Here is a 22283-nt window from a genome sequence, read left to right as displayed (position 1 = left end):
GAAAGAATCTACTGACCTTGATGCAGCTGTTATAGCCAGCACTGATTTTCAAAGATACCAGTATGACTACAATAGGACTTTCTCTAGTATAGAGCAGTTCATTAACAAATCAAAGTCTATTTAAATAAAAAAGTTGAACAGAGTCCGGGCAGCGTATAACAACAAATCAGCATACCTGAAACCACCCACATCTCAGCAGTGGAACCCTACAGGCCAAGAGAGTCTACTATGAATGAGGAGGATAGACAACCTTGATTTTCATGATGAAGAGATGGCAGCACAGACTGTACCTCATAGGAATGAAAGGATCCACCAGCAACAAAAATCATACTACAACACATCTAATAATAACAGCTCACACAATGGCCAAGGTGAAAATTTTCAGAACCGTTAACTAAACCAGAAGCCCCAGCAACCAGCACACTACCAGAATCAAAGGAAGAACAAGAAGTGGAACAGACAAGGAAGTGGAAGTTGATGCAGGTAGCAGTTTTTGTAAATTGCTTTACAACAAAGAGAATGACTTTATTATCTACAGTTTCTCTGGCCTGACTATAGATGGACCTTTAGTGGAGCTATTTGCTAAAGGGTTGACTTTTGTGCCATATTATCAAGCAAACCTTGTCTCTTCACTTATAGACCTAAAACTGTTTGTGCGTAAACTTAACCTAAATCTCATCTTGGGTGAAAATACTACCAGAAAAGATGAGTTCCACATTCCTAGTACATTCAATCTACACTTGCACTCAATCTTAGACCTGTTCGAGCAAATTTGTAAGTTGGACTTCAGGAATGAATTGGTGAAAAATAAAACCAACAAGAATTTTTAAGAAATATTACTGTAAGAGAGAGTCAATTATTAGATGAATTGCAAATGGCTGGTTTGAGAATAATGAAACCTGACAAGGGAGGGGGACTGGTTATGATGAACATCAGTGACTATAGTACTAGAATGTTACAAATACTCAACACAGAGGCTTACAAAGAAGTTTCTAGAAATGAGTTAAAAATAGCTTACAGTCATGTTAAAATCTTTCATATATGAATTGATCATTGAAAGCAGAATAGATATTAATCTATTCAACTATTTATCTATGCCAGTGTCCAGAATACCTAATATCTTTGGGGTACCTAAAATGCACAAAGATATAAGCAACCCTCCCTTGCGACCAATAGTTGACGCCAGAAATAGCAATAATGTATGCATGTGCAAAATATGTGGATTCTGTGCTACAAAAATATGTAACTAGTGAGAAACAAATTTGCAAGGAGTCTTGGTCATTCCTACACCGTCTAAATAATTTACAATATGACAATAGTTACAATTTTTAACAGTAGATGTTAAGGACTTGTATACGTCCATCCCACACATGGAGGGCATAGAGCGAATTAGCCACATTCTGAGAATCAAGCGCGTACCTAATGATACAATAAGTTTGCTTAGTGAACTATTGGACATTATTTTGTCCAATAACTAAGTAATCTTTCACAAAAGATTGTTTTTACAACTACCAGGGATAGCTATGGGGTCCCCGTGTGGTGCCAGTTTTGCCAATTTAGTAATGGCTGACTGGGAACATGAATTTGTCCTACAGAACAACTGGGTCCAAGAAAAGGTACACTGCACTAGATTCTTGGATGACATCTTCATGATGATAAGGGGTGACAACAACACAGCTAATGCAATTGTCAGTTACTTTAATGAGACAACTGACTTTTGGTAGTTTACATCACAATTTGGTGCAAATTTCATATCATACTTGGATGTTCTGATTTGTAAAGATACAACCAGTGAATGCTACAACACATGTATATATAGAAAAGAAACTTATTCTAATAGTTTATTGCACTTTTCTAGCTGTCACCCCAGCACCAGAGGTCAGTAGTAAAAGGACAGTTGGTCAGGGCAGCTAGGATGACCTCCCTAGATAGAGACTTCTACTTAGAATGTAACAACTTGAAGGAGATGTTCGCTAGGAGGGGTTATCCTAAAGAGATATTGAATCTGCTTATTGAAGAGGTGATTCACAAGTGTATGAATGGAGTGTACAAACTTATTTTAGGTCAGAATTGAATTGATACACCCACTGATACTATAGTTATACATACTGAAGGGAATGCCAACAGTAATTTACTCCAGAATTTTAGTAATTTTAACAATTTCATTATTTCATTCAGTGTAGATGCTCTTGACTTATGTGCGATCATCAGGAAGAACTGGGACCTACTACGGTCAGACACCTTTATAAGTCTTCAAAAGAGGAGTTAATTTAAAAAATCTAATTGAAAGAAACTCTAATATACTAGTCAGTAGATGTGGGATGTATAAATGTGGTATGTGTAAGTACTGTAAACATATGGATGTGGGTCAGAAGTTTAAGATCAAAGGCACTCTATACACCACCAGATTTAGATTAAACTGCCGGTCTAAAGGGGTCGTATCCTGCATTCTATATAGGGAAAACAGATAGGAAATTGTGGGAAAGAATATATGAACATCTATACCACATTGACAAATTGAGCTAAGACAGTGCCCTAGCTAAACATATCCACGAATACATGGATCACAGGTTTTTGTTCAGGGCAATTGACAAAATTGTACCCGATAACATGGGGATCCAGTTTCACTGGAGTTAGAACGTTTAGAATTAATATGGCAGTTGAACACCAATGCAGGGCAGTATCCAGGTCTTAATGAAAGATGTTCTATTGTATGTATTCTGTATTGTATGTATTCTGAAATTAAAAAGCCTTACTAGATAGGGTTTTATGTATAGAATTCATGTAAAATATGCATTAATTGTACATAAGATCTTAAAAATCAACAATAGTAGGAACGAACATGGGTTTACCATGTCATTTTAGTATTTTAGATATTTGGTACTTATAAAGTACAAAAACTTTTGTAGGTATTTTATGGTATATAAGAACAGTTAGTATTGTTTCTTCTGTAGGGTTAGTGTTTGAGTTTTGCATGTGGGTGTGTCTAAATGTGTTTGTGACACTTTTGAAACTTTAGAAACTGTAGTTTCTATGAGTACTAGTTTTCAATTTGTTGTCAAGAAGAATGAAATGAACTGATTAACTAATATTGGTTAATTACTTAACTAATTAACTACTGCTCACTGACTACTTAAGGGCATGCTCTCAATGTTGTTTTTATCTGAAGAAGTCACAGTATTTACTGTGATGAAAAGCGCTTCATTTTGGATTAAACTGCTTGTTCTTACATTTTGTGCTTGGTGCCTTCCTTCCTGCAACCAGTTTTCAGTTTTGTGTTCTTTCATCGGCTTGTATCTGTTGTTTGGGACTCCTGGATTACCCCTAGTTCCAACAATTCCTGTATCTTATCCCTCAGAGTCTGTTTGACTTTCTCAGGCACCCTATAAGGGGCCCGCCTAATACACCTTTGGGGTCTTGTATCCACATGGTGCTGCACCAGGTGGGTACACCCTGGTTTCCCAGTGAACATGTCCCCAAACTCCTGTAACACTGCTTGGATTTTTTTGAACCTGGGTAGGGAATAGCTGCTTGGACAGTGCTACCCCTTCTACTGAGGTGTCAGTCCGAGCCTCACTGAGGAGATCAGTTACCATTTCCCCCTCAGCCTCCTCCAGCCATCCACTGCAAATGCTCAGCACAAGAGCCACCTTATCATGGTAAGATTTCATCATATTAACATGGTACAATTTATGCCCCTACCTCCTGCCTAGCAGTTCCATCATGTAATTAACATCACTGACCTTCCTTACCACCTTGAAGGGTCCCTCTCAAGCTGCCTGCAGCTTGTTGTGACTGAGAGGAATGAGAACCATTATCTGCTGCCCTACAGTATAATCTCTGGCTTGAGCATTCCTCTCATACCAGACCTTTTTCTGCTGTTGTGTTTCTGCCAGGATCTCCTGGGCCAAGCCCATGGGTTCCCTGAGCCTAGACTGAGGTTTAGGACAAATGCCACAACATACTCTTTGTGGGATTCACACTCACCCTCCCACTCATCGCAAATCAAATCTAGAGGTCCACTAACCCTATATCCATACTGTAACTCAAAGGGTGATAAACCTGTGGATTCCTGTGGCACCTATCTGTAAGCAAACAACAGATGGGGCAAATATTTGTCTCACTCCCTCTTGAACTGGTTTGCAAATGCCCGTAGCATGAACTTGAGTGTAGAGTTTAGCCTTTCCACAAGACCATTAGTCTGGGGATGGTAGGGGGTGGTCTTTAGGTGCTTCAACCCACACTGCTTTCACAGATAAGCCAGCAGGTCTGACATGAAATTGGCATGTCTGCCAGTCAGTATTTCTTTTGGGAAACCTACCCTGCTGAAAATCTCTAACAAAGCATTTTCTACCTTTTCTGCCTCAATAGAGGATAGGGCCACCACTTCATGGTATCTGGTGGCATAATCTACTACCACTAGGATATACTTTTTCTCTGTGGAACTTGGGGTACTCAGAGGCCCCACAATATCCATAGCTACCCTCTGAAATGGCTCTTCAATCACAGGCAAAGGCATCAAAGGAGCTCTCACCTTGTCTCCTGCTTGGCCTACCTTTTGGCACTGCTCACACATCCTGCAGTCCCCTGTTACGTCTCTGGAAATTCCAGGTCAATAGAAGTTACCTCTTAGTACATTTTATGCCCATATGACCTGCAGAGGGAATATCATGGGCTATAGCTAGAAGTGTCAGACAGTAAGTTCTGGACAGTACCAACTACTGTATTCTCTCACTCTCTGACCCTCCCTCAGGGGTCCACTCTCTAAACAGTAACCCTTTGTCCCAGTATACAGATTCCCCTTTCTCTTTAGAATCAGGTGCCTCACTGGCTATCTCCCTCATGCCTTGTAATGTATGGTCAGAGAGGTGAGCCTAACTCAACTCCCTCTTTGTAACTCTTCCCAGCTCCCCTTTCACTAGAAGTTTGGTATCCTCTGGCAATGGTGTCTCACTGTCAGCCTGGGTACTATGACTCACCTCTGCCCTTGCAGTCACTCTGTCCAGGGAAACATCAGTACCCAAAAGCAGCTGTGGCTCACCTTTAGTCTTACTGCTACATGGTAGCTCCTTCCCTGAAGTAACCACCTCACCAGTCCTGGCTGTAAGTGTGCAGTCTGCCTGGGTCTCCCCCAGGCTACCAGACTCACATGCTTGTCTCCAAGCCTGATTGTGTGTAACTGCATACACACAAGGTAATTTATTATCAAAATCATTCCATATCAGGACATTTGCAGGGATATCCTCAAACACACCTACTTGCTTGCTTCCTTTTCCATCCTCCCAGTCAAGGTGAATTCTAGTTAAAGGTTTTTGGAATGGCATCCCTCCTAAAGCTGTGACTGGAGTAGACTGCTCAAGCAAGTAGTGCTCCTCTTTAACCATTGCTGGCATTACAATGGTTAGGTCAGATGCTGTGTCTCTCTTAGCAATTACCTCCTTCCCATTCATTAAGATAGGATATAACCTCTTGTGGTAGCTTGGTACCCTTGTCATCTAAAGACAACTTACTGCTGGCATTTTGTCATTCCCACTTACTGGCTCTCCCGCCTTTTGTACCTCACCTTGCCTCCGTGGACATCTATATGCTACATGGCCCACTGGACATGTACCTGGACTAGTGGCTTCCCCTGCTACTGACTCTGTTGGTGCAGTCTAGGCTACCCACCATGGGTTCCCTTACACCCATGAGCAGCACTGGGTGTCCCTTTCCTGTGCAGTGATGCCCTGTTTTCTAGGTATAGGTCTCCCTTCTTCCCCAACTCATCTGCAGTATTGCATTGTCTATCTGATAATCAGATTCTCATGTCCTCAGACAAAGTGCTAAGGGCTTGTTCCCTCATCAAAACGTCTGCCAGCCCTTCAAAAGTGGTGACCTGACATCCACTCATCCACCTATGAAAATAACTGCTTAGTTCAGCAACATATTCACACACACTTTCTGTCTTTTATTGATAAGATTTCAGGCATTTATCAAACCCACCTTCACCACTGATGTTTTATCTGGTGTATTTTTCAAATATTTTTGTTTTGCAATTTAACAAGGTCTGAAAAGGACACTATGGGGACAGAAGAGGTCCTGCACAGCACATTGTATTCTCCAGGAAGATACAGGTGTGAAACCCTCTGACGGTAAAGCACTCCAGGTGGTCGTCTGTCACAACAGGAAACATGATTACCCATAGCTGTTGCACAGACCGCATTTGGACTTTGCTCAGTTGCCAGATATGAGGTCAAAACAGTAACCACTACATCAATACATTAAAGCCTTTTAAGTTCTTTAACAGAATCCATAGACTTCAAGTGGGTACCATCTTTCATTAAAGGGAGACATGAGAACAAAAGCACAAAATGCAATAGCTTGCCTAAAGATTATATGCAATAATCCATACGCCAGAAACTTTATTATGGTACAATCAAGCAATGTGCTAGCAAAAGCAATAAGCAATTATAATAGCTTACCAAGCTATAAAGTGGAAAAAGTATAAAAATATAATATTTAAACTAAACAACTTACAAAAGTCTTATGAAATGCACTCTGAATTTCATTGATTGTATCAATGTAATTACTTCAATGGATGCGGAATGCAAACTTTAAATAAATTCTGTTATGTAAATAATACTAACAGTTACTTTCTACATACTTTTTCATGCTACTTTATATTCATAACAACAATTTTCCCTTTTCTTTTTTACAAAAAGTCTTCTGCAACAAAACCAGATAATAAAAAATACAATACATCTTAACCTTGTCTACCTTCAGTTTCAGCAGTACTAGCTATGGGTTCCTCTGCATCTGTGCTGCTATTCCTTTTACTGTGGCTACATACAGAGTCCAAACCCATACAGTTATTTAAAAAATCACTTTCAGGAAGCATTTCCATAAAAGACTAGCTGTTTCAACATAGTTTATTTCTAAAATGCAGCTCACTCATAGTAACACATCCAATGACGTCACAAATTGAGGCTGCCGTCAGTGTTGCACCCACAACACATGAAGGCACCTGAAATGTGCAGAATACTGCTAGTGTGATAACTGCTCATTTTATACTTGCACATAATATTTGGCAAAAAAATGGAAACATCTATAAGGCAGTAAAAGAAATAGTAGTGTTTCTGAATGTTTATATGCTGAATTGTAAATTCTGAAATTGGGCTCTTGCACATAATCCTTAAGGGGGAGCAGGAAGTATTATCTGACATAAAGGGTGGTAGGTTACTGAAACAACTTTCTTAAAGACGTACTGGTGACAAAACAGTAAAGAATTCAAGAATTCATGGGACAAAGAAATGAACTTTGGTTAAGTAAGATCTACTTTATAACCAAATGGGCTATGAAAGATAATTGTCTTATAGTGCATTATAATAGTTTCCTGGAAACCAAGTGAACATTTTTAATCACAATGGCTACAGAAAAGGCTAGTCAAAATATTGTTACTCTCTGTAGCTATTAATATTATATTGTAATCTACATATATTACAGCTGAACTTTTTAAGGGTATCAGATGCTTTTTTTTTGGGGGGGGGACTGCTTGAAGATAGCCTTCTAGCACACCAAGTTAATTTATAATATTTGTTTTAGATAATTTTGATCTATGACTCACTGCTAATATCAGGCACATCTATACTGTTAAGATGGTCACATGACCTGTACCACAAATGTAAACTGCAAAAATATTCCACATTGTGTGTATAAGGGTGTCACTGGAGCTCCCTGCCATATGTGTCCACAGTGGTGAACTAGAGCCAAAGTAGTAAGGCAAAATCAAACAATGGTCTGAAGAGAGTAATAAAGTAAAGAAGGTTCCTTACTCTGTTACTTCATATCACAGAGAAATGGTCCTCTGCTTCCAGATGACAGTCTTGCTTCATCATCAAAGCATGATCTCTGAGTATTATTTACATTTGCTCCTGTGAAAGCCTTAGTAGTATATTTTGACTGATGCAAGATGACTCAGCCCGTAGTATTTGGAGAACATACTTGTCATGCAGCATATGGGAAACTGCCAGTTGTTTCTAGTCTATGTTTCATCATTACTAGTCACACAGCATAGTTCCACTTTGAGTGACAGTCACAATGCTGTTGACCTTTTTAGGGATTTCTGGACTGTACTGTGTCCTCCCATCAAGTCTGTTCATTATATTGTCAGTTACTGTAACACCAGAGAGACTTCCCAATGTTGCAGAAAAGGGCACCAGTTAGCCCTTATGATGTAGTATGAGGTAAAATTCACTTTGCCTGCCAAGAAGCTCAGACATGTCAGTACTGAGAACACAGAACCAAGTCACTTCATATATAAAAGCATTTGAACATATCTTTGGTTCCAGTGCCCTTCAAGCCTCATGGCTTCACCTTTCTTACAGACCTCACAGATAGACTTTTAATTTTCTTTTCAGCCAAGTTTTCTTCCATAGTAGAAGAACTGCAACTGCTACAGATTAACCTCTTTTATCCCCTCAAGACTGCAGAGGAATGCTCATAGCAGAGTGAGGTTGCACAGTGTGAGAGCGGTACATTTCCCAGCACCAGATTTGACTTGATAGTTCCTTGATCAATATTTACGTTAAGGACTCCACTACATGGAAGGGCAGTGCAGGCCTCCAGTGGCAAAAAGTGATCATGTTTTAGAGTTCTGTAGGAAATATCATGTTGTTCCTAAATGAAGCTGCAGAAACAAAACGTGGCATGAAAAACACCACTGGATATTTTAAAATAATCTAAATATGAAGGAAGCGACACAAATTGTAAAATGCCCAGTCTAACTATGCTGAACTGTAATTGTAAAGTTATCACCAAATCACACAAGAAATATGATGCATGTGTGTGTGTGTGTGTGTGTGTGTGTGTGTGTGTGTGTGTGTGTTCACACATCATCAAGTATCACAAATCTGTCATTTTTTTTGGGGGGGGGCAGAATAAACCCCTTTTCCAAACTGGCTTGACCTTGGAGTTGATATATAAAGTCAGGGGAGTGTAGGTGGGAGGCAAAGTGTCCTACTTGAAGGCTCTAGGTAGCTTTGCCTCCCTAATCACCCAGACCATGAAACAATTTGTAGGTCTAAAATGTTTCATGGTGTCTAAAATGTATATTTCAGTGTATCCATTTTCATCAAAAAATGCACTCATTGAATATATTTAGTAACAGAACACTCGTTCAATGTTTGGTAATGAAACAAACTGTCCTGTACCCCTGGGCAAATTTTGAGTGGTTTGTACCCCTATCCTTCATGATGTAGGGCAACCCCCTCACTTCTAATAACCAACTCCAGGGTCATACAACAGTAAAGAAAAATAGGTACGCTGTCTGCTAATAATTTTTTTGGATTTGGATGAATTGTAACTTTTCCATATGTATATAAAGAGATTAATACATATATAGATATATAGATAGATAAAATACTATATATTCCAATACAAACAGCATAACTGCACAGAAAATTCAGAAAACTTATTGGGTTAGCAAATGATGAAATAAACATGCTGTTACAAGGCTGTACGATATAAAACAAAAATGATTTTATTGCTACATGCAATTGTTTTGTTTCTTTCAGGGAACTGCTTATGCAATTACTATTATTATGTTATCACAGACAAGAAAGCACATCAGTGTAGAGCAGTTGCAGTTTTTTTTATGAAGGCACCTGTCTACCCATGGGGGAGTGAGTACATAAGGTGCCAGTCTAAGCAAATCTTGATATAATTTTTTGCAGCAATAACTGGAACTACTATCAAGGGGATGACCTTTCTTTAGCACTTAATCAAGTGCTGTGACATTTCATGCAATTCTAATGAAGTAATCAGTATAGCCAACTGTCAGTAAATTTACTGACAGCCAGGGAAAAATTAATGCCTAGTGCATTTGTCTGGAAAATGAGGAAATATTTTGCTCCTGGTGAAAAACTGAGACTTTTCAGTTTTAGATATCTTAATTGTATTTGGCTCAGCAACTGAGAAAGTAGGTTTTGTCACCTAGTTTCATACAAAAAAATAAAAACGGCATGGCATGTGTAGAAAGTGAACAAAATCAGAAGCATGTTGTCATTATTAAAGTGAACTGTCAGCATCAGCAACTTAGTTACTCATATTATAAATTAAGCAAAATAGTCATTCCTTTTAGGTCATATGTCAATAAGGTTACGACTTGTAAAACATTTAACTATTAAAATAACTTCAAGCAACTTGAGAAGTATACAGCTTTATTCTTTGTACCCCCCCTTCATAGTAGGCAAAAGATAGTTCACAAAATATTGACTGTCAGCAAGACATACAGATAGTAAGTAAAAGTTATTTTCATGGACTGGCACACTAGTACCACAGAACCCTGATGACATACAGTTTACTGCTAAGTATCCAAAAATGGAGAAGGATCTGAGCTAAAGAACCTTAAACACACATACACTGTCAGCCTCTCTAGAGGTATGAATAGTTTTGCCTTATTAACAAGGATCAGTGGACTGTAGTTGCTTTGCAAATGATACCAATAGCCAGGGTAACATAGTATTTGATGCACAACTGTAAAATAATTTTGCTTCTAAATGTCAAACCATTGAATTTCATTTCATGAAATCTTAATCAGGAAACAATGGTTATTAGATAGCTTTTATTTATAACACTGTATAGTACTCAATAAAAAGGCAAACTATAGATGGTAAATCACTTCTATTTAAACAGGCGCAAACAAAGAAAAGCACTGAATGGCAAGATATTTTGTCACCTTTTCACAGGGGTCAAATCTCACCCTTTTTCTCAGTGCTGGGGTTGTACCATTGGCATCTATGTTATGATACTATGCTACACTAACTTCAAAACTGCATAAGCTTAAAAAAGGAATACTGTACATTGCTCTCCCTCTACAGTGGGGATACATCTACGTGGGACTAGTCAACACACAAAACTTGTGTAAGAAAACATGTTATTCTGCAGTAGTTTAAAATTATGTTATGGCTCCATGTATCCCGTTGTTATGGAGTGTATTTCCTTAATAATAGAATTGTGCTTAACATCAGCCCTAGGTATTATGAGCTCTTGCTGCTAGACTTGATGTATTAAGTACGTATTACAGTTTTAATAGGATCTTTTATAGTTCATACTTCTGATACTGTGATGCTTCATGATTTTAAGTATAGTGATGATGACATAGTCAATTTTTTTGTGTTATGCATCAAATCTAATAATATATGTTCAGGATTGTTTGAGTCATGCTAGCTTTCTCAGTGAGATCAAAGATGATACCTGTGAAATGCTTAGTTTCTGAGAGGATAAACAGAGATGAAATAACATAGTATTGCAAGATAGCAGAAAATAGAAGTGAGAAAGACAACTACATAAAAGTGTGATAGCAAAACAGACCATAAACCAGCATAATGCTTCTGGCCTATTCTTATGGCTGTATTGTTACCAAAGGGCAGGGCAAAAGAGGCAACTGCTCTGGGTGAAAAGTGTTTGAGGGCATAAATCGTACCATCATCCCTATTGCTTTTAGTGTAATACCATCATTTAAAAGCCGGTATTGCATTTCTAGTCGAACCTGAGAGCTATAGCTATCCATGTGTAGTCCATCTGTAGCAGCTGTTTGCTAAATTGTAGCAAGCAGTTTGCTACAGTATCATTGTAAACAAAATCTTTTTTTTAACTATAACATCACTGTAGTGCTATGTGCAGGATATAAACTGTAAGAACTGTTTGCTACATTTGTATATATGTTTGGTAATTGGGGGCTTGCCCCTTACAATGAGGGGTATAGGGGGCTTACCACCCTGGAAAAAGCAATTAAAGTTGATTTTTTGTACTTAGGTTCATAGGTTCATAGGTTCATACTAGGCTATCTGCCTCACATATACCGGATTTTTATTCCACAGCATAGGAGTCTTTGGATGATGAATGAATCCTCCTTTTGAGGTGAAGCATATTCATCAAATCTGGGTTTGACATGGCCTTGTATGTTAGGGCAAGGTCACCTCTGAAGCGCAGCGTGCATGAACTGAATAGAGCTTTCAGTAAGCATTGTACTCAATCATTGGTCTGATGAGTGATGAGTACATTTTTGGCATTTTAACTTAGGGCCATGGCTCTGGCACCACCAGTTATCCGCTCTGTGAGACCCTCTTGAATATTATGTGTCAAATGTGGACTGCCTTTCCTCATCAATGGCTTTGGTGACTGTTTCAAAAAAAGTCTAAGTTTAAGCGCATGATCTGCCTTTTGACAGCCAAACTGGGATGAGATCCCAAAAGTCTGCAAATTCCCTAAATTTATTTATGAGGTCCATTATGGGACCACAGTTGCAGTGCGCCACTCCCCTGGCACGTCTGGTAGGTAAGACTTTAATGATTAAACCTATTAGCTGTGGGACAGGGGGGAGAAGTTTGCACTGAACCTGTCAGCCAGTATGTTGCAATGTGTAGGATCAGTAATCTCACATCATTTGAATCCGTTCTGAGTTCTTCTGGGAGTTTCCTCCCCCTCCTATAACATAGCTAAAGAAGGCCTTATGATTGTCTTGTCTTTTGAGTCTTTAGCTATTTTTCTTTTTTTGTTTTTTTTTGATTTTATGAGATTTTTAAAGTTTTTCTATATCTTTACTGTGGTCTTTTTATTTCAGGTGGGGGATGATGAGGGACCAGCCAGCGCAGATTAGTTTAGATCTCACCAGTGATGTTCCATGGCATTTTTTGAGTTGAATTCCAGGAACTTTTTTGGGCTAGGTTGGGCTGAGTAGTGTTCCCAGTCAGTCTATATTAGGGTAAGTCAGGTAAACCTGATAGTGCTGGGGTGCTCAGGAGCCTTGAACCAGGTTTCGTCACTGCACAGACATCGTATGTTCCATACTGAGTCTGTATTGTGGCATCATTCTTGTGAAGGTAGGATACTGTGCTCAAGGTCAGGGTCATACCTGCCTGGGCTACATAGCTCCTCAATGTCTCTTGTCATGTAGTCCAATGCTTACTGTGACCTTCTCCTTACTCAGTCTGGTGAGTCGGGACAGTGGTGTGTCTGACTATGGAGTCACCAATGACTGTGTGTGTGTCTGGCATTGTGTTTGTAAGGGCTGTGACTGTTTGACACTTTCTGACTGTGAGGTCTATGTGTTGCTGTGTTGTGGTGTGAGTTGGTGGTGTTGTGGTTTGTTGGGGTGGTGCTTTGGCCTCTGCTGTTGTTTTGATATTTTTGCCGAAAGTATGTCTTTGTGTGTTTATGTGTATGTGTATGATTTGAGATGGTACTGATTGGAGATAATGACTGGGTCTATAGTGTGTGTGGTAACCTGTCCTCCTGACTGGATCTGTCAGAGCAGTCCTATGAGCCTCCAGTTTGGCCGTTGCATCTCTCATGTATTTGTGTTTTGTGGGGAGGAGGAGAGGTTGGTCTGTGTACATGAGGCAATTGTAACAATGCCTCAATGGTTCACCAGCTGAGCAGGAGAGGACACTAGCAACTGATCAACTGACATGCTAGGCTGACCAGACAAAAAAAAAAAAAAAGAGATTGGGACGAGTGACCGAGAAATGGGGGTTTGCCTTTGGGGGCATTATAATGAGGCCGTGATTGATCAAGGTAATAGTGGAGGGTTGCTAGGAGTGCTAGGAGTCTAGAAAGACAAAAATGATGCCTGAGTCAAGTAGAGACAAGTTTAGGTATTAGAGAAAGTGCTAGTAACAGGGATTAAAGGTAAGATTGAAAGATGAGGCACTCTGCAGTGTGCACAAGAGAGGTAAGATGAGTGAAGGTAGGTAACTTGGTTAAGGCTTTAAAAAGAGTTTTTATTTTTAAAGAGTTTTAAATTTTAAAACAGCAAGATACTTTTGTATTTTGGTACTATATAAATTTAAATAATTGAAGGAGGGATTTCAAAAGTGATGGTTTTGTGATTACCACACATAAGCAGTGAAAGAAGAGAGAAATGAGATATATGGTCAGATTAACATAAGAGGCGGGCAACTAAATGGGTGGGAGGGAGGGAAAAATTCTGCCTACTGAGAAAGAAGAGAGAGCAAGGCAATACAGAAATACAAAAATAACAGCAAACTAACTTTTCCTATTTCTGCCTGACTCAGAACAGAGAGAGCTGTGGTCTCTTTGAAGTTTTAATATGCTGTTAAAACAGAATGCAAAAATAACAGCAAACTAACCTTTCCTTCACAGCAAAAGTGTAGCAGTCTGATCTGGATGAGCTCTGTAAGCCTATATAAATCCTCTTCTCTGTGACTCAAACCTTGCACCTTGTGGTTGAAAGGTATACACCTTAACCTCTGTGTTTCAGATATTTTTTCATCCTATCGCCTTATCAGCTTTCAGGAAGTCAGCATTTCACAGTAGAACTGACTCTAAATTGCCCATAGGTGTGTCTACAGTCCATATGATACAGATTCAGAAAAAAGGCTTGGCAGTTTACTTTTGTTCCCTAGTTGCAAAATAAGCTATGTGGATGATGGCTGCTCATGGGGCTGCTATAGGAGGATGTTGTGACTCAACAGCATTGAACTATATTATGCAGATAATATTTCTTCAGCTTAAAAATAAAAACAATGGATTTAAATCTGGTAAGTGCATGCAGTTTCAATTAATTATTTAGCAAATGTCAATAATCCTGAAATATTTTGATAGTTGTATGAAATGTGCATTTTGAAAGTATGATTTATGTCAATCATCTGAAAAAAATATAAAACAATGCCTTCTTTGCCAAATATTTTAACTCAAATAATATTTCTTCATAACATACATCTTAAACTAACAAAATTAACAGTTTATGGCTGTAGCATCTGACTTATTTTGCAGTATGCATTGTAGATCAGGCAGATGCAAAACAGATATTTTAGAGTATAACGTTTCAAATAAAAATTATAAAGAATTGAGAGGTAAAAATAGTACTATACGTTCTAATCTTACACAGGAAGGCAACATACTTATTATATTACAGAATGACATGCATGTGAACAATAAATTGCTCAAGTTTTTGTTGTTTTAGTTAAATGCTATATATCCAAAATCTGGATCAACAGATTTAATATTTCATTGCACAACTATAAATTTTTCAGAAAAATTGTTCATGTCAGTGAAAATTGCAAGTAGATTCGCTAAATATATAAAAAAAGTCTCCTAAGTTGAAAAACATATGTGCAATTTTGATATCTGTGAGACCTTGGTTTTTACATACATGTATAAAGATGATCTTTATGAATGCAACAATATGATGGCATCATATGATTTTTTCCAGAAACTTTATTAAAATTTTCCAAGTATGAAGCAATACACAAACAAATGCAATAGAAATGTACTATAAATAATAAGTTATTCAATAGCAAATGAGAACTAAAACTTAACTATACACAATATGTACAATGGTCTGAAAATAGAACAGTAAAATTATAGCTCCATTTGCTCATTAAGAATTTTCCATTTTCCATTTTCATTAGAAAAATAATTTTTAAGTACTAGTATCAGAATTTAATTGATAAAAATCAAAAGGAGATATCACTTTTTTCCAAGAATTGTTATTAAACAAGTTAGGATAAATTATTTGCTCTTTGACTTTAGTCTAAGTGCTGTTTCTAAGAAGGTAAGAAAGTCCTCAAAAGAGGGTTATAAAGACATTCTCCACTTTTTGGTAATACATTCCCTTGCTAGTACAAGAATAGTCCATAAGAGAGAAAATTTACATTTTTCAAGTCATCTCTTTCATTTACATTAAATAAAATTAAAAATTTAGATAATAAAAATTTATCAGAAAATAAAGCTTTTAAAAAGTCTTCTATCTTAATCCAAACAAGCTTGGGGGGGGGGGTAATCAAAAATACATGAGTCCAATCAGCTTTACATTCCTGTAGACAGCTCCAACACAGTGTTACATTCTTGTAGACATCTCCACCACAATGTGTTATCTTTTCCATTTGTTTTACCTATTTTATTTGGAGTTAAAAATATTGTATGCGAAAATTTCAAAGTATAAATATACCAATATTGAGACCAAATTATATGTCTAACAAATGATAACATTTGAGATTTGTTACGAGGGGTAAATTGGGAGGCTTGACCTAAAGTAATATGATTCCAGACATTTGGGTTTTAATTGATTTTGTATTCACTAAATACTTTTTAAAGTTTTAAATTAAGTTATCAATTTTTGATTTATTGCATATGATTTCATAGATAAAATAAATTAATGTGAGTCCTTCTTTAAAATGCGAGTTAGATATAGGCATACTTCCTGAGCATGAGTTTTCACCTTTTGTAGTAATAACCAATCCTAAGCATTTAAATCAAATTTTGAAATCAGTTGTTGAATATTTTTAACATTAAATTCTTTAAAACAATTACACCAACAAACAAATTTATTGGTCTACCAAATTGCACATGCATGATTGTTAATTTTATTGAAGTTTGTTTTGTGATACTAAATGGGATTATGGATTCAAAACCAGATGTTAACATCTATATAGGAGGAAATCAAATGTATAAAGGAATTTAGAATAAAGTTCAAATAATTTGATTCTGTGGGAAAAAATTCTTATACTGAATTGGATTACAAAGATAATACCAAAAATGGTATGAATTAGTTGACTTATGATTACATAATATATTGTTCTTGTTATCAAGAACAGATAAATGTAAAGTTTTCCAAATGGAGTTATAACTAGGGTCAATGCAATTTAATATTATTTTAAAAATTGAAGCTTTTAAATAGGTTTCAACTGTCAGGAAAATTAATTCCCCCATATATCCACGGTCTTATATGATGATAAAATGCTATTCTGGGTTTACTGGATAACCAAAAGAATTGTAAGAGTTTCCTATTTATTTTCCTGATATGTTGCTTATCTGGAAAAAGAGACAAGGCTTGAGTTATACATAATATTTTATGGGCAAGAATCATCTTTATTAATTGAAGTCTATCTTCCAATGAAATGATAAGTGTATTCCATTTAGAGGTGATAGTCTTAATTATATTTATGATATTATCATAATTAATTTAATCTATGGATGCTAGCAGTTTGATACCTAAATATTCTAGTGAGTAGACCTGTGTACCAATAATGTGATTTTTATATATGAGTTTTTTTTCTTTTCATTTATTATCATAAAATTGGATTTGGAATGGTTAAAATAGGGACCAGAAATAGATTGGAATGTTTCTATAGTAGATTCTAGTTTAAGTATGGTTGGTCCTGAATTTGGAGTGTTAATAAAATATCATCTACAAATAGTGTGATTTTAGATAAGTAAGTATCGGATGCTTCCATACCTATAATATTTGAATGATTTCAGATTAAGTTGGCAAGAATTTCAATTGCTAAAGCGAATAAAATTGGAGAAAGGGGACAACCTTGTTAGGTGCCTTTTATCAATGAGATATATTCAGAAGTAAAGGGACCTATTTTAACATATACAGTATTATTTTTATAAATGTTTTTTAAAAGTGAAATTAAGTTTTTGGAAAAATCAAACAGTTCTAAGATTTTGAATAAATAATTCCAATTTAAAGAATTGAAGGCTTTTTTGATATTGAGACAAACATTACAAACTACAAGAAACCATCCTGCTACATAATTACCAGCTGGCTGATGACTTGAATGCTTTTTTACTGCAGGTTTGATAAGCCTTGGACTACAAATGACATTGTCACCAGCTCTCTCAGTGTTCAGACTTATATGAATCTCTTTTCCACACATTCAACCTGCATTAACTATCTCTGAAGATTTGTGTCTTTTTCTAAAACACAGCACACTAAGAAAGCAGCAGGTCCAGATGGAGTTTCACCCTCTTGTTTAAAAATCTGTGCTGGTCAACTGCCTTCTGCTTTTACACAAATTTTTAATAAATCATTGATCTGTGTGAAGTTTTTGTATGCTTCAAACAAGCCACAATCAGTCTACTCCCTAATAAATCCAGTATTACAGGACTGAATGACTACAGGGCTGGTACTTTGACATCCGTGGTCATGAAGATTTTTGAGAGGCTGATGTTAGCTCGCTTGAAGGACATTACAGCTCCCTTTTTGGACACCCCTCAGTTTCCTTATCGAGAGAACTGGTCAGTGGATGATGTAGTTAATATGGGCCTGCACTATATCTTCCAACATCTTGACAACCCAGGGACATATGCAAGGATTCTGTTTGTAGACTTCAACTCTGCATTTAATACAATAATTCTGGAACGTCTTCACTTAAAACTCTTCCAGCTTTCCATTCTTGCCGCCACCTGCCAAAGGATCACCAATTTTCTGACCAATAGGAAGCAGCAGGTGAAACTAGGGAAATTTACATCTAGCTATCACATGATCATTATGGGTGCCCCCCAGGAATGTGTGCTCTCCCCACTGCTATTCTCCCTCTACACTAATGACTGCACCTCTAAGGAACTCTCTGTCAAACTTATTAAATAAGCAGACTATACAACCGTTATTGAGCTCATCAGGAATGCTGATGAGTCTGCATACAGATGAGAGGTTGAGCAGCTGGTCCTTTGGTGTAGTCAGAATAATCTGAAGCTGAACACTCTTAAAACTGTGGAGATGACAGTGGAGTTTAGGAGTGGTCCTAGAATATCATCCCCTCTCTTTATATTTAATACTGTTGTGTCAGCTGTGAAAACCTTCAAGTTTTTGGGCTATATAATCTCTCGGAACCTGAACTGGGAGACCAATGTAAGGTCCATCATAAAAAGAAGCATAACAGTGAATGTACTTTCTGTGGCAACTGAGGAAGTTCAACCTCCCACAGGAGCTGTTGATTCAGTTCTACATAGCAGTCACTGAGTCTGTTCTCAGCTCCTCCATAACAGTGTGGTATGGATCTGTGTCTAAGCATGAAAAAAAAATAGATTACATCAAATAAGCAGCATATGAATCAGGAATGTTTACATGGTGCTATAAAGCTACATTTTTATGGTCATGGGACATGTATAGGAATGTGCACACCCACAGGGAAATGGGTTTCAGACCCTCATTTGAGCAAGCTTACATGTCAGACGTCAGGAGAAGCATACCTGAAGGATGTGTGGATGGCAGCTTCCATGATTGGCTATGACCCAGTGGAGAATGAATGTGCTTATTGATTCTGCAGGGTTTATGGTTGGCAGGCAGCTGGGAAGACAAATGACCTACAAAAAGGCATGACTTTCAATAACATCTAATGGATTACTAATGAGCAGATTACTTGGGCAAGATGGGGTTTTTGCATCATGTCACAATCAAATATACAGTGCAGTTTTGCATTTTGAGAAAGTCTCAGTATATTGACTTTTACTTTGTTTTTTTTTTTCTTTTTGGGGGGGTGTCACAGTTATCATACCAGATTTAGCAGAGCAAAACCTATAACAATGAAGTGTATGAATATTATACATTTAACCAACATGTGGTTACTACCAATTCAGCTAGTATAAGACTTTGAACACGATGTGCCTAACCCAAAATTATTTTCGTGTTATACAGCCATTCTCACCCATATGACTTGACTTTACTTAACTTACCTTCCCATACCATGTTAATGCTCAAAAATACAGTTGTGAAATAGCATTATCAGTTATGGAAAATGCATATATTAATTTAATGAAAGAAATCTGGTTGGGTTTATTAGGACATTTAGCAGTAGGAAAGTACTAAATAAGGGAGTATTTGGAGATTAACTCAAATTAATGTCATCTTTTTGAAACACCTTTGAGTATATCCAGGTGTGAGTACAACCTTGTTCACATCTTTTATTTCTTTTATGAATGAAATTATATTCATTTTTGTTTTGATGGACCTGTCTTCTAAGATGCCCAAAGACAGAGAGAGGGGGTCTTGGAGCCAAATTACACAAATTCATTCATTCATAGGTTCATAGGTGTGTACTACGCTAATGGCCCTGGAGGCTTTACAAGCCAAGCCCATAGAAGTGCCCTGACATCGTGCCACCCGACATTAGTTCCCAGTGCCTCTATCAAGTAGAGCCACTGGATTGATTCCTGGGGTGAACTTTCTATTACCGAGCCATTCATCAAGATTTCTCTTGAAGAGGGACAGCAAGGTGCTCTGACTGACATGTATGGGAAGTGTATTCCAGAGTATGGGCAGTTTCTGGGTGAGGAACCTTCCATCCAGCATGTTCTGTTGATTGTGGTAATGAAGTTGTGGTCTCTGGAGCGTGTGGTGCGGAGGGACTGGGATTTGTTTAGATGTAGATTTTCTAACAGAGCTGGATCAGACATGGCTGTGTAAGTCAAGCAAAGATCGCCTCTAAGTAGGTGATATGAGATAGAGAATAGTTGGAGTCTTTTGAGTCTGTCCATGTAGGACATGTGTTTAATGCCTAGGATCCTCTTCGTGAGGTAGTTCTTTGGCCTCTCCAGCTGTTGCAGGTGTATAGTGAGGTACATGCCAAATGGGGCATTATACTCAGTGATTGGTCTAATGAGGAAAAAGTAGAGAGAGATGATGACCTCTTTCTTCCTGGATGCAAAACCCTTGGTAATGAGATGTGCCACATGGAAAGACTTTTTGACCACAGTGGCAATGTGGTGGTCAAAGGAGAGGTTGCTATCAACCTGCATCCCCAGATCTCTTATAACGCCTTCAGTGTTCAGTGGGCTCCCATCGAGTTTTTACCAAAGGGGATGACGACACATTTTTTGGCATTAAGCTTAAGGCCATGGTTTTGACACCAGTCATTGGTTTCAGTGAGGCCTTTCTGTAGGATGTCTGCATCACTTGGAGAGTTAATAATGGCTCCCAACTTGCAGTCCTCTGCAAACTTGGTCAGCCAGAGTCCCTTTGTGTTGGCCTGGACTTCTGAGAAGTAGATGCTGATCAGAAGAGGACCCAGGACCGATACCTGTGGGACTCCACTCATGACTGGTCAGCAGTCTGACTTGGAGTCTACTACTTTTACACTGTGTGTTCTATCTGTGAGCCAATTTGCAACCCACTTAGTGATATAGGAGTTTATGCCTAGTTTGGTAAGTTTATCAGTAATTCCCAAGTGAGGAATGGCATCAAAGGCCTTGGCCAGATCGAGGTAGGCTGTATGCACTGCCTTACCTTCATCCATAGCCCTGGTGACTGACTCAAAGAAGTCAACCAGGATGAGCAGGCATGATCTCCCTTTTGCAAAGCCAAATTGCATGGGGTCTAGAGTTTAGAGATTTACTATATCTTTGTTAATCAGGTCCATGATTATGCGCTCCATAGCTTTACATATCAGACTCATCAGGCTAATGGGGTGATAATTCCCAGGGTCTTTAGTTGCTCCCCCTTTATGGAGAGGGATGACTGAAGCAGTGCGCCATTTGGTAGGGACAAAGCCTGAGGTGAGGCTGTGACTGAACAGGGCACACAGATGTGGTTCCAGTTCTCTTTGTAGTTCATGTAGAATACAGCCAGGGATATTATTGGGTCCCATGGAAGCTGCATTCTTGGCCTCAGACAATGCAGCTTTAACCTGTGCTGCAGTAATGCTGGGTGCCTGGCATTCTTCCTGTATTGTGATTGGTCCTTTAGGGGGAAGAGAGGGGTAAAGTTGGCATGGGATCTGTCGGCCAGTATGTTGGCAATATTTGTTGGCTCAGTATAGGAGGTATTGTGCAGTAACTCAGAGAAACTTTGGGTATTGCCTTGGAGGTTCTTGATATAACTATAGAAGGTTTTGTGATTGTTTTTAGTGTCTGCCACAATTCTGTCTTCATAGCTGGCTTTAGAGGATTTGATGAGGGATCTCAACTTTTTGTTGAGGCTAATAAGGGACTTTTTCCAGTCTTGGGACTTTATCTTTTTCTGAAACAGTTTCTTCCTTCTGTTGTAGCATTTATTAATGGCAGGGGACCACCAGATTGGCTTCCTTTTTTTGGAGGAGAGCATTTTGGTTCTGTTGGGTATGGCTAGTTCCATGCATTTATGTACATGTTCGTACAGTGCATTGGTATATGATTCAGCAGTCATGCAGCTATTTTCCATTGCTATGGGTACCATGAAGTTAGGCACCTCTGTTTCTAGGAGCCCAAAGTCAGTTTTGGAGAAGTTTTTCAAGGTGGTTACCTTTGCAGGGAGTGTGAGTGAGATGTGTATTTCCATGGTGATTAGTTTATGGTCAGATCTGAGCAGGGAGAGATTGACTACTGGTGTAGAGCAATGGTCACCCATGTTAGTAATAACCAAGTCAAGAATGTTGCTTCCTCTAGTGGGGGTCAGAACAAGCTGGTCCAGGGCATTGGAATTGATGAATTCCAGGAAGCGTTGAACCAGTGTATTGGTGCTTGAGTAGTTCTCCCAGTTGATTGAGGGATAGTTGAAATCTCCTAGTATGAGAGTGTTG

This window comes from Protopterus annectens, chromosome 10.part0, assembly GCF_019279795.1.
Source record: "Protopterus annectens isolate FY-2018-M chromosome 10.part0, PAN1.0, whole genome shotgun sequence".
Classification (NCBI taxonomy): Eukaryota; Metazoa; Chordata; order Ceratodontiformes; family Protopteridae; genus Protopterus; species Protopterus annectens.
Note: the sequence above shows the minus strand (reverse complement) of the source record.